This window comes from Ovis aries, chromosome 1 (genome assembly GCF_016772045.2).
Source record: "Ovis aries strain OAR_USU_Benz2616 breed Rambouillet chromosome 1, ARS-UI_Ramb_v3.0, whole genome shotgun sequence".
Lineage (NCBI taxonomy): Eukaryota > Metazoa > Chordata > Mammalia > Artiodactyla > Bovidae > Ovis > Ovis aries.
The window spans coordinates 63,833,147-63,846,568 of NC_056054.1; the positions used below are offsets into that span (position 1 = coordinate 63,833,147).

Sequence of the window (13,422 nt, forward strand, 5' to 3'; positions counted from 1 at the left end):
AAAAAAAAAAGAGTTCTTATCTTTTTGAAGAACTACATGCTTAAATACTACTGGAAGAAATGAAAATAAAACTGAAAGTCATCTGTGTATATATAGATGTATATCAGTGGAAGCAATCACTATGGCATTAAGTGAGAAGAATAGAAGAATAAAGATGATGTCTTGAGGAACTTCATCTCTATTAAAGATAAAGAGATGAGGATGAGTAAGGAAACCAAAGAGTATCTACTTGAGAAGGAAAATCAGAGGAGTGTTATGTCATGGAAACCAAATGAAGAGAAGTTTCAAGAAGGCAACAATGTACATAAAGTACTTTGTGTCCAACTCTTCTTGACCCTATGCACCAGAGCCCACCAGGCTCCTCTGTTCATAGGATTCTCAAGGCAAGAATACTGGAGTGGGTTGCCATTTCTTTCTCCAGGGGACCAAACCCACATTTCTTAAGTCTCCTATATTGGCAGGTGGCTTCTTTACCACTAGCGCCACCTGGGGAGCCCTAACAATGCCTGGCATATGGTAAATGTTCAAGAAATACTACATTTATTATAATGATGAATAAGAAGGAAGTAGTGTGAAATAATAAGTAATTGTAAAAGGTCAAGACAGAAATCACTGGTGACCTTGAGAAAATTTTTTGTGGAATGGGAGGAGAGGAGCTACATTAGAGTGGTTTCAGAGGTAAATAGGAGGTATAGACTTTGAGACACTACTTGGAGATAATTCTTTGAAGATGTTTGATTGAAGAAGATAATTCAGTTCAGCTCAGTTGCTCAATCATGTCCGACTATTTGGGACCCCATGGACTGCAGCACGCCAGGCTTCCCTGTCCATCACAAACTCCCAGAGCTGGCTCAAACTCAGTCAGTAATGCCATCCAAGTATCTCATCCACTGTTGTCCCCTTCCCCTCCTGCCTTCAATCTTTCCAGCATCAGGGTCTTTTCTAATGAGTCAGTTCTTTGCATCTGATGGCCAACATATTGGAGCTTTAGCTTCATCATAGGTCATTCCAACGAATATTTAGGACTGATTTCTTTTACAATTGACTGGTTTGATTTCCTTGCTGTCCAAGGGACTCTCAAGAGTCTTCTTCAACACCACAGTTCAAAAGCATCAAGAGAAATAGGATTGTGAGAGTGGAAAGAGGCAGTATTTGGTTTTGAAGCAATTAGGTAGAATGGGAGTTTAAAAAAGGAGAGATTTAAGCATGTTTAAATATTGGAAAGGAACTTGCAGAAAAGGAGAAAATGAAAATACAGGACAGACAGGGGTAAATATATGGGCTCTAAAAAGGTGGGAGAGGTAAGATCCAGAATATATAGGGAAAAGACTGAACTTCGATAGGCAGAGGAACATCTCTCACTGTAACAGGAGGGGAGAAATGACAGGAATAGATGTAAGCAGGCTGGAAAAGATGTTTTCATTCTCCTTTCTCTTAAACAATTCTCTGAAGCATATTCAAGGGGCTTTAAGTACCCAGCTCTGTGGAATTCCCTGTTCTCATTTTCTCATGCAGCATTTTATATTGTAGATCGTTCATTTCTTAAAACTCCATCCTCTCTTTTAAAACGTATTTTAAGTAAGCCAAAAAATGTCTAAAAAATGTAATGAATGCCCACATACACTTTAACAGATACAAATGAAACTCCAATTCCATTCTCTTCCCTTCTCTCACAGAAAAACACTAGTTTGAATTAGGTATTTTCATTCCCATGCTTGTTTTTATAATTTTACCACTTACAGGTACTGCATATGATACGTGTATAATATACGTGAATATGTCTTTAAACAATGTACAGTTCATGTGGATATTTTAGTCTTTCAGTGAGAAACCCTGAGAAGCAAATTTTCTCAATCTTTGTCTGAAAGGTTACATTATTTGGAACTATAGATAGTTTAGTTACATATTAAATTCTAAGTTTATTGGTTTTTCCTCAGCTCCTTGAAGATACTGTTTAATTAACTTCTGGCTTCCACACTGTTCTTGAGAAATCTGTTGTTGTTCTACTGCTAATCCAATAGTTATTTGCAAGTAATTTATCTCTTATATCTGATTCCTTTCTAGATTTTATCTTTGTTTTTGTAGTATTCCAATTTATCACAGCGTGCCTAGAGTATACTTCTTTTTATTTTGCTTAAGACTCGTGATTATTAGCTTTGAGACATTATTTCATCAATTCTTTGAAAGTTTTGAAATTATCAACCATTATCTCATCAAATTTATCTCTCACTTTCTTATCTCGCTTGCTGGGAATCTTACTGAATAACATATTGAACTCTCATTCTAACTTCATTTTCCTTTTATTATTTTTTTTAGTTATTTTTGACTGCACTGGGTCTTCATTGCTGCATCAGGCTTTCTCTAGTTGTGATGAGTCGGGGCTGCTCTCTAGCTATGGTGTGCTGGCTTTTCATTGCAGTGGCTTCTCTTGTGGCAGAGGACAGACTCTAGGGCACATGGGTTTCAGCAGCTGCGATGCGCAGGCTCAGTTGTGCTATACAAGCTTAGTTGCTCCCCAGCACAATCCCCAGACCAGGGATTGAACCGCATCTCCTGCATTGCAAGGTGGACTCTCAACCACTGGACCACAAAAGAAGTCCCTCTCATTTTTCTTAATTCATACTTTCCATTCCCTACTTCTTCATACTTCCCTTCTGTATAATTTTCTCAGAGATATCTTCATTTACTAGAGCTTCTCATCTGCCTGCAATGCACGAGGCACATTTAATCCGTGGGTTGGGAAGATGCTCTGGAAAAGAAAATGGCAACCCACTCCAGTATTCTTACCTGAAAAATCCCATGGAATCTGATGAACGTGATGGGCTACAGTCCATGGTGTCACAAAAGAATCAGACATCACTTAGTGCCTAAAAAACAACAATCTTCATTTACTAATATATCTTCATAAGCTATTAATCAGTCCATAAGATTTTTAATGACTGCATTTTGAATTTCCAAATGTTCTATTATTTTTTAAAAATCTGTCCTTATTTCCACAGTGTCTTATTCTTTTCAAGTTTTAACCATCCTTTCCTTCTCACTATATATCCCTTAGTGGAAATCTTATCTATCACATCTATGCAAATACTCCAACAAAGGTACCTTTAAACTAGTGTGCTTACCCAAGCTTCAGTTACATATTTCCAGCTGCCTTCTAAGCATTATTAGATATCTCCTGTCTCATGCTGTGAGGTTTACCTGACTACTCCATGTGTAGTAGAGTAATAATGTATCCTTTCTGCGACTTTCTGTAACACTCACCTGTTCCATTCAATTAATAGTTGGCATCACACAGCCTCACAGTGTAGATTTCCTTTGCATGTGAACAAAACTAGACTATATGCCCTCAGAGAACAAGGATCACATTCCCTGCCTCTGAGCAAGACTTCTGGATATCCTTAATTCTAGCACAACCACTTAAATGCATTCAAAACTAGACTTTCTTAGATTTGACTTTCCATAGGGAGGCCTGGCATGCTGCAGTCCATGGAGTCGCAAAGAGTCAGACATGACTTAGTGACTGAATAACAACAATATTTTATGTGTGCCTGTCTTTTGATAGAAGGTGAAAGTGAAAGTGAAGTCACTCAGTTGTGTCTGACTCCGTGGACTATAGCCTGCCAGGCTCCTTCCTTCCAGGATTTTCCAGGCAAGAATACTGGAGTGTGTTGCTGTTTCCTTGCTGTTGGATCTTCCCAACCCAGGGATCAAACCTAGGTCTCCTGCACTTTAGGCAGACTCTACAGTCTGAGCCACCAGGGAAGCCCTGTCCTTTGGTAGAAAGCACAGTTTTGTATTGGCTGGTGTCCTCTACTGAATTTACCAAGGGATTGCTTATAATAGGTGTTCGTTAATTGATCTGATTGGTAACCAACAGGTTAGTTGCTGTTTAGTCACTAAGTCATGTCTGACTCCTGCGACCCCATCGACTATAGCCTGCCAGGCTCCTCTGTCCATGGAATTCTACAGGTAAGAATACTGGAGTGGGTTGCCATTTCCTTCTCCAGGGGATCTTCCCAATCCGGGAATTGAACCCGGGTCTCCTGCATTGCAGGCAGATTCTTTTTGACTGAGCTATGCGGGAAGTGTAGGAAAGGAAGCAACAGGTAAGTAGATCATTTTGAAATTTTCCTTGAGAGTTTAAGAGTTAAAACTTACACCTTTGTACTTGGCGATGTTGTCTCCTTATTCTCATATCTCAAAGCATCAGTGAATAACTGATACGTACCTTTCAGTATACAAAGCTTATTGCAAGAATGAGTCATATTAACCTAAATTACAACAACGTGGGCCAACCTGTTATTTCACTCTTTCTTTTAGTCTTTATCCCAAGTCATGAAATATTATCATTAACTAAAGTATAAAATAAAACTATAATCAAGCTTTTATTTTATAGTGGAATGAGTAGTTTTTCCAGTGAAAACATAGGCTTAAAGACCAATATATTTCTAGAAACTCTTTGAAAGAGAGTAACATTGCTATTAGCCTAGGACTTTCACTCAGGAACAACTGTGGTGAATTAAATTATTCCAAGATCCTAAGCATGATAAGAAAGAAATGTTATTTTGAACTGAGGGAGTTTTAACTTTTTGGCTAACATCCATGGCAAGTTATGTGGATTGTGTCAGAAGCTAGTTTGGTTTTGCTAGTTTGGTTTTTTTTTCACTTGAAATATAATGCAGATTTACTCATCATATTAATCCTTAAATAGGAAATACTAGACAAAATTAATTAGGTAGCTTACTCTCACATATTAAATATTTGAGAAGAAATGAGTCATTTTCTTTTTTTTTTCCTCCCTCTCTTTTAGACAATGTATACATTTCTATTGTAAAACACTAAAGCAGTTTAAGTAAATACAGTATAGTTTAATGTTAAAGTTCCTCTTTATCTTCCCAGTCCCTTCCTCTGTCTCTGTCTCTGTGTACCAGTCTGTACCAATATAGATGTATAAATTTTTATGTATATGTATATTATCTTATAATAAATAAGTGGAAGCATATAGTAAGTATAATATATGACTTGCTTTTTTCTCTTAATATAATTGAGACTTTTTTCCATTTTAGTACATATTTATCATCATTCTTTTAACAAGTGCATAATATTCCAAATTATGAATGTATTATAAGTCATAAAACTATTTTTCCTTCAGTTCAGTTCAGTTCAGTCACTCAGTTATGTCTGACTCTTTGCAATCCCATGAGCCACAGCCTTCCAGGCCTCCCTGTCCATCAGCAACTCCCAGAGTTCACCCAAACCCATATCCATTGAGTTGGTGATGCCATCCAACTATCTCATCTTCTGTCGTCCCCTTCTCCTCCTGCCCTCAATCTTTCCCAGCATCAGGATCTTTCCAAATGAGTCAGCTCTTCGCATCAGGTGGCCAAAGTATTGGAGTTTCAGCTTTAGCATCAGTCATTCCAATGAACACCCAGGACCGATCTCCTTTAGGATGGACTGGTTGGACCTCCTTGCAGTCCAAGGGACCCTCAAGAGTCTTCTCCAACACCACAGTTCAAAAGCATCAATTCTTCTGTGCTCAGCTTTCTTTATAGTCCAACTCTCACATCCATACATGACTACTGGAAAAACCACAGCCTTGACTAGATGGATCTTTGTTGGCAAAGTAATGTCTCTGCTTAGGTTGGTCATAACTTTCAAGGAGTAAGCGTCTTTTAATTTCATGGCTGCAATCACCATCTGCAGTGATTTTGGAGCCCCCCAAAATAAAGTCAGCTACTCTTTCCACTGTTTTCCCATCTATTTGCCATGAAGTGATGGGACCGGATGCCATGATCTTCGTTTTCTGAATGTTGAGCTTTAAGCCAACTTTTTCACTCTCCTCTTTCACTTTCATCAAGAGGTTCTTTAGCTCTTCTTTACTTTCTGCCATAAGGGTGGTGTCATCTGCATATTTTTCCTTTAAAAATAGTATTACCAAAAAAAAAAACTTTGTATACCTATCTCTATACAAACATGTCTTTGGATAGATCCCTACAGGTAGAATTGTTGAGTCAAAGGGTTTACATATTTTAAATTTTGATAAATATGCAAATGATCATTCCAATGTCTTCATCAATGTATACTTCCTTCAACGGTATGTAAGAGGGCTTGTTTTTCTACATACTACAGTGATACTGAACTGTCCATTAGTGCTGACTTTCCATTTAACCCTCTACTGAAAAGTAGAAATAATAAAAGCAGTATAAATTTGAGGGAGACAAAGGGAAAGTAAAAAAAAAAAAAAAATGAGTTCTCATTGTCTCATCATTTACATAATTAAGGTAATAGACAATGTCTAAGATTGAAACAGGTGGTCAAAGGAGCGGGGAAAAAAACTCATACAAAATGACCCCAGTGACTCCAAGAGGGGTCTTTTAGGATCTAATACCTGTTGTGGAAAAAAAAAAAAAATGAAGTTTAGCTATTCATTTTTCACTACAGTTTTTGTTTCCATTAAATTCAAGTAAATTTAATTTATTACCTTTTATAACTCTCTTTTTTTAATTTTTCCTTCAGGGTCTCTCTCAACTCATTCTTCATCTATATTTATATAGAAAGAGATTTTCTCCAAATGTTGACATTGGCTATTTCTGGGTGGTTATTTTGGGTTGGTGGTTGCTTTCTTCTGTCCATTTGAATACTTTAATGAGTATCCATCACATTTTATTAAATCAATAAAATACTACTCTAAAATCAAAAAATTAAAATATACACAAAATGTTATATATGTGTCTGCATACACACATACACACATGCTGAAAATCCAAGCAGTAAAGAAAGACACAAAATGAAAAGTGAAAACTGTCGATCCTTCCCACTCCTTACCATACTGTACCTTTTCCCCAAAGATAACCACTGTGAAAAGTTTCTTAAAATTCTTATTATTTAAAAACTGTGCACATACAATGTACTTATATATACATAACATTCTTTTTTTTATACAAAGACTCACACACTGCTCCACACCTTGTTCTTTTTAGTATTATATTTTAGAAATCTTTCCATATCAGCAGTTTGAGATATATGTGGTCACTGCTGGTCCTTGCAGCCACATTCACATAGTATTGACAACACTCCATGGATAAAGAATTCTGGCAGACCAATGGAAGCTTCCAACCGCTGACACTGAAAATGATGAGAGAAGGAAAGGGCAACCTACAGTTCCTCTTCCTTTCAGTCCTTCCTTATTCATCATTAACCCATTGGTAGAATGTATATAAATCAAGAAATGAATTTTAAAAATTGAGTTAGATTTGTGCAGCATTTCCATGATTTCAGTAAGAATGAAACAAAAATGGACACACTTAGAAGTACAAATTGTGTAATTTCAATGATTATATGCACATTAAATGTTCTTATATTTGCATTTTTAAACTGCCATTGTACAATATGAAGATACAAGGTGAAATTCATGCTAACAATCTAAAATTTTATTTATTCTTTGCTTAGAATGACATTAAGTAGCAAATTAAAAATACTATGAAAGTTGAGAAATCACAGAAAGAAAAGCTTAATTTTACTTTAGTACCTTGGGCACTTTTCTCCTATTTCTTGAACAAGGGTTATGTTGCTGGCTCTGTTTAATAGTCTAAAAACAGAGAAAGTTGCAGTGTAGCAGAAAGAAAACAGGAGACTTTTAGTTCTTGCCCCACAGAAGCATGGCAGATATTGACAGTTGCTTGTCCTACAAATATTCTCCTCTTTTTTCTTGGTAACAGTACCCCCATCTTGTTCAGCATGACAAAGTGCCTTGTATTTTTTAAAATGGGTATCTTTCAACAGCACACACTGCATTTACCAAATTCTATTGCTTTTACAAGGAATCGAATGATCCATGTCTAGTCAAAGAGATATAAATAAAGTACTAGATGGGGCTTATGAAAAAGAAATTTTCTTGATTTAAAAAGAGAGAGACAGAGAGAGAAAGTAGACTCCACTGGCAAGTACCTTTTGACTTCACCTTTCTTCTTTTTTCAGCCTTTAGTATGATGCCTAGATATATAGGAACCATCCTGAGACATGGAGCTAAAAGCCACATACTAAGAATAGCAAAATAGAAACACAAAAAGCTGCCAATCTCTGAATTTCTTATTAGGTGAAAAAATATATCCCTATTTTTTGTATCCAGGTTTCTGTAACTTGAGCTGAACAGTCAACCATTAACTAATATAGGCAGACTAGATAACATACAAACAAACACCCAGCAATGTTAGGTAAAGTGAAAAAAATATTTTAATATGTATTTGAGTTTACAAAAAAAGACAGAAATATTTAAGTGTCAGATAAAGAAAGAAGTGAGCACTGTAGCTGTGAGCACACAATATGACCCTGTCTTGAGTGGGAAGGGGGTTGAGAAAGGTCCTTGAATCTTTAATTTCATATGGTATCTGGAGAAAAGAATTTGGTACAAGCAGAAACCAGAAACTATGAGCCCTTCCTCATGCTCTCTCCCCATAAAAAGATCTGGGAAGTTCTGTACCCTCAGTGAAAAAGTCAATCCTCAGCGCAGCAAGATGACAAGGAAGATTTTCTATCATGGAACGAGCTCTGAAAAGGGGGTTGGGGGAAGGTCTCCCAAGATAATTTATAATCATGATTTGTGTTCCCACTGATAGAGTTTCAAACTTAGGATATCTGAATGATCTTGAAACTTCTAAGTCCAGAAAGAAATTCATATAAAAATTGGTCACTGCAAAATTTTTTGTAAGTTCAAAATGGTTTCATTTTTTTTAATGTTTTCAAAAAGAGGATGGGTTCAAGATGGCAATATAGACTACAGCTGCATACAGAATAATTCCCTCTTAAAAAAAAAAAAAGAGGAGGCTAGCTGATGATGACTACATATCAGGCAAATGAGGAAAAAAAACACACTGAAATGGATAGGAGAGGCTGGGACACAATCTCACCATAAACCTCACCCCAAGCACACAACCCAGAATCAGGAGGGAATTCAAACCCAGAGCTTCTTACTGAGGAGCAAAGGATTTAAACCCCACATCCAGCACCCCAGTTTTTAAGACCTGTACCTGACAGATGAGCTCTCAAACATCTAGATTTGAAAACAAACTGGGCTTGCATTCACTGAAACCAAAAGACTCAGAAACGACTTTTTAAAGGCTCGAGTGCTAGGACTCATCCTGCCCAGGGCCCAGATCAGAGATAGTTGGCAACAAAGTGAAAGAGCCTCACCCTACTTATGTTAAAACAACAGTCTGATGGATAGGAATCTAATTTAACTCTCACATATAGGAGACTGCTGAAATGTTCCCTGGGGACACAGACTGGGGCATGATCTTTGTACTCTCCCCCTTGCTCCAGCCAATGGACACAATCTCTCTTTTTCTTTTTCCAGTGGGTACCATATCTATACTCCCCAACTCTGCCTCACTACAATCAGTGGGCACCACATTCATGTTTCTATAAAGAAAGCTGAGAGCCAAAGAATCGATGCTTTTGAACTGTGGTATTGGAGAAGACTCTTGAGAGTCCCTTGGACTGCAAGGAGATCAAACCAGTCAATCCTAAAGGAGATCAGTCCTGAATATTATTGGAAGGACTGATGCTGAAGCTGAAACTCTAATATTCTGACCAACTGATGCGAAGAACTGACTCATTAGAAAAGACCCTGATGCTGGAAAGATTGAAGGCAGGAGGAGAAGGGGACGAGGATGAGCTGGTTGGATGGCATCACTGACTTGACAGACATGAAACGAGCAAGCTCCAAGAATTGGTGATGGGCAGGGAAGGCTGGCATGCTGCAGTCCATGGGGTTGCAGAGAGTCGGACATAACTGAGTGACTGAATTGAACTGACAGTCATGTTGCCCCTCTAGAGTGCTCCAGAGTATCAATATCTCCAATGAAAGTGAAAGAAAGTGAAGTCGCTTAGTCGTGTCCAGCTCTTTGCGACCCCATGGACTATAGTCTACCAGGCTTCTCCGTCCATGGGATTTTCCAGGCAAGAGTACTAGAGTGGGTTGCCATTTCCTTCTCCAGGGGATCTTCCTAACCCAGGGATCGAACCCAGGTTTCCCACATTGCAGGCAGATGCTTTACCCTCTAAGTCACCAGGGAACCCCAGAGGGGAGTGTTTATACAGTCTGTGACCCTAATACTGCCCAGGAGATGCCCCTTGATTGCTGGCTCTGGAGGACAGGGGAGTCTGTGTTCCTGGGCCTGACGGGACTATAACAATTAGAGAGACAGTTGTAGGAAGGCTACCACCCCAGTGTACTGTTCAGACAGCAGATACTCCCAGTCTGTGAAAGAAGACTATTTGCTAGTCCAGAATCTTTATCCTGAGGGTCAGGCTTCTGGCTTGACACGTATCTAGTGACCTAAGAAAGTGTTCTCAGGGATTACAAACTGCTGGATAGAATCTGCATAATCCCTCTTGCCTTACTCCAAATAACCACTATCTCCCAGAATGGAATATCTACTTTTGTCAGGCACCCCAACTTTTGCAGCTTCTACACAGGACATCTCTGCGTGGCCCGGCTCTGGTGGCCAGTGAGGCGTATGCTTGCAGGTCCCACAAGTACTGTAATCAACAGAAAACGAGTTCTGAAACAGATACCACCGCCCAGAGCACAGGAAGAGACAACAGACACAGACGCTTAATCTCTCTGTGAAAGAGGCCTACTAGTGAATCATCACAAATGACGCCTTAGAAGCAGGCTTCCTCTAGTTAAACACACATGACTGCAATCCCTTCCACAGACCTCAGAGGGCAAGAGCTATCTTTGCACTCTCCCTCTGCCGAATGCCAGACTGCTAGTTATCTCCTGAAGGGGAACTCTCACACATATCTGCTCCCCTGGTTTTTATGTCTAGTACCCTCGTTTTTAAGGTTGCTGTCCAGGTGACATCCCTTGACTCCTTGCCTCTTGCGGTCAGCAGGCTTGTATTCCTAGGTCCCATAGGACTGTGACAATCAGAGACACCGTTCCTGATAGGCTACCACCCTCAAGGCACTACACAGACAACAGGCTGAAAGACATCCCCAGTCTTTGTGAAAGAGTTCTATTTTCTTATCATGGAGCTGTGGCCAGATGGGCAAGCTTCAGGTCTGGCACACACCTCAGGGCCTATGGAGCTACTCTCAGAGAACACAGGCCAGAGGATGCCATCTTTATGTCCTGCCTCCGACTCACTGTGTCTCACCAGCATCTCTTAAAGAACAGCGTATACACTTGTCTAGAGCCCTGATTTTTATGACTGCCATCCAGGGGAATGCCTAGTTCTAGTGACCTAGTTCTAGTGACCAGTGGGGCTTATGCTTGTGGTCCCACAGGACTGGATATATTTGCATACTTTATTTTTTTTTTTAATTTTAATATCTTTAATTCTTACATGCGTTCCCAAACATGAAAAAGCTGCTGTCTATGACAGTCTGGCTTCCAGTCAGCCTGAATCTACATGCTGACCACAATCTTCCCCTTTGGGACATTGATAAGTGCTGGCATACCCTCTTCTACTGAGAACTATTAAAAATAGGCTCCTTGGATAATTACAAAGGTTTGAGAGAAAACCAAGACTTACAGAGGGAAGCACCCTAGAGCAGAGTTGAATGACCAAGTGCATCTCCTACACAAAGCCACTATTTCTAGAATGGGAGAGGTAGTTGTTTCAGCTGATGCATAGAAGCCAATAAAGAGATTTAATAAAGAAACAGAGAAATGTGTTCCATACCACACAACAAAATAAAACCTCAGAAGAAAATTTTAATGAAACTTCCCTGATAAGTACCTTTAAGTAAACTTTAAGTAAGTTACCTTTAAGTAAGTTACCTGATAAAGCATTCAAACGATAGTCATAAAGATGCTCACCAAATTTTAAAGAATGGATGAACACAGTGAGAACTTCAAAAAAGACTACAAAGTTGACAGCAGAATTGACAGCACTGAAGAATACAATAACTGAACTGAAAAATAAACTGGCATAGTTAAGCAGCAGACTAGATGAAGCAGAAGGAAAGATAAACTTGTGTCAACGCGAACACAAGTCACTCAATCAGAAGAATTCACCCCATCAGAGCACGAAAAAGAAAGAAGAACGAACTAAAAAGGTGAAGAAAGCGTAAGAGACTTACGGGACAACATCAAGCAGATTAACACTCAAACCATAAGGGTCCTAAAGGAAGGAGAGAGAGAAAAGGGCAGAAAAATTATATGAAGAAATAATGACTAAAAACTTCCCTAACCTGGAGAAGGAACCAGATATCCAGACCTAGGAAACTCAGAGAGTTCCAAATATGATGAACCCAAAGAGACCCACACCAAGGGACATTATTATTGAAACATCAAAAGTTAAAAGACAAGGAGAGAATCTTAAAAGCAGAAAGAAAAAAATAAGTTGTTATACACAAGAGAACCCCCATAAGACTTTGAGCTGATTTTTCAGTACTAAATTTGCAGGCCAAAGGAAGTGGCAGAGGATATTCAAAGCATGGAAAGAAAAAAACTAACAACCAAGAATACTCTATTCAGAAAATGTATTATTCAGAATTAAAGGAGAGATAAAGAATTTTTCAGACAAGTAAAAGCTAAAGAAGTTCTTCATCAATAAATCAAATTCACAGAAATGTTAAAGGGACATTCTTAAGCTGGGGAAAAAAGGGTACTAACTAGTAACATGAAAACATGAAAGAATAAATCTCAGTAGAAGAGTAAATACATAGTAAAGGTACTGTATTAACAACGTATAAAGCCATTATAAAGGTTTAAAGACAGAAGCAGTAAAAATAACTATAACTAAAATAATTAGTTATGGGAGACACAAGATAAAAAGATGGCAATTTCACCTTAAAAACATAAAATGGGGAGAGAGAAGAGTAAAAATGCAGAACATTAGAATGCAATCAAGTTTAAATTACTTACTTAAGAAAGATGGCTATTGATATGTTTTATATGTAAGCCTCCTGATAACTACAAAACAAAATCATATAATAGATACACAAAAGAGATAGAGAAATAAATATCACTAAAGAAACTCATCAAACCACAAAAGAAGAGAGCAAGAGAAGAATAAAGGCACAGAGAGGAACTACAAAATAGCTAGAAAACAATTAACTAAATGCAATAAGGACATCCCTATCAATAATTTCTTTAAATGTAAATTACTTAATTCTCCAGTCAAAAGACATAGAGTGGATAAATGGGTTAAAAAAAAATAAAGATCCATATTATGCTGCTTGCAAGAGACTCACTTCAGATGTTAGGACACACAGACTGAAAGTGAAAACATGAAAAAAGATATTCCATGAAAATGAAAACCAAATGAAACCTTCAGTAGTATACTCATAGCAAACAAAACAGACTTAAAAACAAAGACTATAATAAGAGGCAAGGTAGGATATTACATAATGATAAAGAAGTCAATCCAAAAAGAAGATATAATATTTGTAAATATTTATTTACAT

General features: G+C 38.0%; 1 long non-coding RNA gene across 4 annotated transcripts in view; it reads right to left on the reverse strand.

The window, feature by feature from the left end:
- Positions 1-13,422, reverse strand: part of LOC105609232 (uncharacterized) — a 132,060-nt gene that overhangs the window by 108,470 nt on the left and 10,168 nt on the right. For all 4 annotated transcript variants that reach the window (XR_006060011.2, XR_003589892.3, XR_003589894.3 and 1 more), the window contains exon 2: positions 2,788-2,867. This is a non-coding gene — a long non-coding RNA (uncharacterized LOC105609232). The remainder of the gene's footprint in view (positions 1-2,787; positions 2,868-13,422) is intronic.